This window comes from Rhododendron vialii, chromosome 9a (assembly GCF_030253575.1).
Source record: "Rhododendron vialii isolate Sample 1 chromosome 9a, ASM3025357v1".
Lineage (NCBI taxonomy): Eukaryota > Viridiplantae > Streptophyta > Magnoliopsida > Ericales > Ericaceae > Rhododendron > Rhododendron vialii.
In genome coordinates, this window is record NC_080565.1 from 23165927 (window position 1) to 23170478 (window position 4552).

At 32.2% G+C, this 4552-nt stretch overlaps 1 long non-coding RNA gene across 1 annotated transcript; it reads right to left on the minus strand.

Annotated features, from left to right (window-relative positions):
• Positions 1 to 886, minus strand: LOC131301339 (uncharacterized). The gene is made up of 2 exons (XR_009191264.1): positions 603 to 886; positions 1 to 190 (listed from the first exon to the last, which is right to left on the minus strand). It is a non-coding gene; the product is annotated as an uncharacterized LOC131301339 (long non-coding RNA).
• Between the last annotated feature and the right edge of the window lie 3666 nt (positions 887 to 4552).

The following is a 4552-nucleotide window of genomic DNA, read 5'->3' on the forward strand; positions in this document are numbered from 1 at the left end:
AAAATACATTTTATTTCAAACACTTCTAGGTCCCTATTTTCTCTATAAATAAATTACATCACCAAAATAATTAACTTAAGCCGCCTTCTAAATAATCTTCTAGATACTTCAAAATTATCAATTCTTCCAAGACCTCTCCAAATTAATCCTTATATGCTCCGATTCAATTTCCACTAATCCGGCTCCACACCTGAAAAAGAAATTATCCGGGAAGTATACGATACAACAGAATAACAAAGCTCATAAGTGGAATCAATAAACGATAATTGACCACCAAGTCGAAGCAACAATAACAAGGGACCTCATACCATGTTCTCCTCAGTACATGACCAGTGACACTCCCCCAATACCTTCCTCACCGAGTCATTCTCGACCCATTCTGGCTATTGGATAGGCTATTGGTATATGAGTTCACTCGATCCTTGTACTAAACAATTCTATAGTATTCAGCCAACAATATCATATTCGATACCAATTATTCCACTTTTCAATAATATCCACAGGATTGAACAAATATCATGAGATAATCAAAAGGAGTACAAAGATGGGAGTGAAGAAAGGATTCCGGAAGTAGGAAGCATATCGTATACTCCCCGGATTACCTCAAATAAATCGCCACCGTTGAACTTCATGATCACCTCTTGCTATCAAGATCCATATATCTTGGCCAAAAGGCCACTGTTTTTCTTTTGCCCGAGTGCTATGACTATTGACCCCATTCTATGTATGTGATGCCAAATACAATTTATAAAGGAAAAGCTAATTGAGACAACTAAATCCATTTACCCTCTCTTAATTTCTATCTACTACACCTGCGCAATTTCTCTCTCTCCTTCTATTCTCTCCTTTCTTTCTCTATTTTACTTGGTGGTGTGTGGCGTGTGGTGTGTGGTGTAGGTGGAGAGGAGGGGCTTATTTATACTAGTGAACTTAGAATCTAGGTCATATCAAAACTAGATTATAATCTTATCATATCTAAACATAATCTTATATAATCTTATCATATCTCAACAAAATCTTATATAATCTTATCATATCTCAACAAAATCTATATAGTATCTAATAAAATCCATTCAAATCTTATCCTAATCTTATCCAATTCAATCTAATCTTATCCTTGATTTTTTGGATCTTGAACCTAAGGTTAGGGTTCCATAATAGTTGGATACAAGGATATCAAGGTTCAAGATATGAAAAAAATTCTATGATGTCAAAGAATTTTTAATGGCTAGCTCCTAGAGTTAAATAATAATATAATCACTTTGATAAATGATTTTTAGTAAAAGAATTATAATACAATGTTTTAAAAAAATTGACGTGAAAATTCGGGTCATTACACACCCACACCCCGATATATCAGTCCGTCTCCCATAAGGATTACCTCATTTTAATAAAATGCGGACCTCCCTTTCTCGATTGAATTTCAATGATCCAAGCCACTCAATGTGTTCAGAACGTGATTTTAAGGGTACCCAAGAGAAATCAGCAAAAAAAATGACCGAAAATGGCTTCATCCGAGCATTTTTTTTATTTTTTATCGAAAGGTTCAAACAAAAATTGTTCAGATGAAGCCCTTCCCGGTCATTTTTTTTGCTGATTTCTCACAAAACCCCTTAAAATAACGTTCTAAATACATTGAGCAGCTCGGATCATCGAAATTCGATCGGAAAATGGGAGAAATGAAAAGGTCCGCATTTTAATTAAAATGCGGACCACCTAATTTGAGACTGACTGTGTATATACACACACACACTAAATATGCATACTTGTATCATCATAAGAGCTTGTATCATCATAAGAGCATCCACAGTGGAATAAACAAAACAAAAAATTGTTAAAGTTAGCAATGTTGAATAAAAAAAGTGCTCACATTGGAATAACCAAACCTAGCAACCTCTTAATAACTCACCAAATTTTGGCTCTTTAATAATCAAAACTAGCAATATTTTGTTAATAACCAAATTTTATCTCTCAATCAAGTACACCAACATTACACAAAAACATTCTCTCTCTTTCTCTCTCTCTCTCTCTCAACAATGTTTTCAAAAAATAATTTTAAAAAACTGTAACTTTCAGATTTTTTTCTGTTTTTTTTTTCAGAAACTTTTTTTTTTACAAAAAACAATTTTTTCAAAATTTTTAAAAAACTATAAGTAAATAAAATGTGTTTTTCAAAAAACTGTTTTTTGAAATTTCAAAACTCTTTTATAGAAAACTGTTTTCTACATAAAATTTGTTTTTAAAAAACTGTATTTATAGTTTTTAAAATTTCAAAATTATTTGTGTAAATACAATTCTTTCAAAATTTCTTAAAATTGTATTTATAGTTTTTAAGTGAACAAAGTGTGTTTTTTGAAAAATTATTTTTTGTTTTGAAAAACTTTTATTTTGAACTGTTTCTAACAAACAGTTTTTTTTTCCCTTCAAAAACCTTTTTTCATAAAATATGCGTGAAATGAAGGAAAACAGTTTAGAGGGCCCATTAGTTTTGATTATGGACAAAAAATAACCAATGTGGGATTTGACATTGTTAACTTTAGCAATTTCTAAATGAATAATCAAAATCTTATGTGACATATTTTGATTATTCACATTTGCTTATTCCACAGCTGATGCTCTAAGTACACACTATACATTTAGGGTTTGTTAAAGTCTGGAGCAGTGTTTTAAAACCAGATTGGACCGGTCGGTTCTACCAGTTGAACCGTCAACCGGCCTATGTACCGGTCCGAACTGATAGAATAACCGGCTTCCTTTGTGAAAACCACTGGGCCAAAGCAGTTAAACCGGTGAACCTGAACATGGGTCGTCCGAACCGTTGGCAAAAATTTTAGACCATTACGTTCCGGAACAAAAAATAAGTCTTTATTTTTTAAGAAGACAATTTCAAGCTCAAAAATTATGAGTTTATTGAAATTTAAAAATATGCAATATGGATCTTGTTTGGAAGATCTCGATGAGATCTTTTATACGATACAAAAAAAATTAAAAAATTATTTTTCATTTACTTTATTTTTGAGTTTGAAAATGTGAAATAAGCTACTTATTTTTTAATAAGGTTTCTGGAACGGGTTAATGCTTTCTTTTGAGAGGAATCTGTACCAGTGAGTACATACCCCTTTTAGGCCCGTTTCGGGTCCCAAAAAAATGATCGGAGCCGCTCATTTTGTTTAAAATATATTTTTTATGGACCCTATAAAAAATAAGCTCAATCCGATATCAATTAGAATGTGTACGAAACATCAAACTTTGTCCTATAATTAAAGCTTGAAATCTAAAGCAAAATTAAAAGTTTAGGAAACGTTCTTATCAATACTAGATTAAACTTATTTTTTTAAAGAACCGTTAGTAAAGTATTTTAAACAAAAACAATTTCGATCATTACTAGATTAAGCTTATTTTTTTAAAGAACCGTTAGTAAAGTATTTTAAACAAAAACAATTTCGATCATTTATATGAGACCCAAAAGACTGTACATAATGTATATACATGAACATATGTACTCATTGACCCGCTGCTTTCTTTTACTGCAAAAGCTAAGCTAGTTGGTTGGGACTATTTACTGTGTGAGGACAGTTGTCTACGTCACTACTTAAGTTGGCCCTTGTTACATTTTTATAGCTGTTGAAGTGTGCCTGAAGCTTCTTCTCCCCGATGTGGGACTAAAGCAAACACAGATTTCCCTTGTTAAGCCTAGTTCTTCCGCTTTCACTTCTGGATAACGAGGAAAACATGTACATTCTAGTTTAGTTTACATTTTAAATATATTTTAAATATATTTAATATATTTTTAACATATTTATGACATCACAGGTCAATTCCGGTTCAACCGCGGTGACCCATTCGCTTGGCTCCTTTTCCGGTTCGCTCACCGGTCCGATTTTCAAAACATTGGTCTGGAACTTCTCTCTCTAGCTCTCTCCTTCCCATTCAGGGACGGAGCCAGGATTTTATTTTAGCAGTGGCGAATTGTATACTAAAAAAAATAAAAAGATGCATTACAATATGAATAGTCATCGATTCTAAATGATTTTCTAAAAATAAAAAAATAAATATATTTGGGTAATCCACACAAAACGTCAAAACGATAAATAATTTTTTAATTTTTCGGATTGGAAGTCCACTACTGCACAGTGTCAGCTTTGGAAATTTGAAAGTCTAGTAAACGAGAAATCCACTATTGCCGAGTCGTACACAATGCCGATTGTTTTGGTTAACTTGATTAATTTTTAAGGTTAAAATGTTTAGCTTTTTTTTCCTTAATTAGACCTGATCATTTTTATTATTTCACTTTGGCCCATTCAATTTAGTTTTGGAATACATATTTGGGTCTACTTTCTCGAAGAAAAAAAAATAGAGGATTTAGGACTAGTATATAGCAAAAAATAAGAAAAAAAAATAGTGGTGGTGAGTCTATATAATTAATTCAGAATATTTTTTTTACATGTAATAGTTGCATTTTCTAAAATTCTTGCCGTGGCTGCCACTCCTACTAGACCCCCTTGGCTCCATCCGTGCTCCCGTCTCTCTCTTTGGAAGTTGGAATTCGATG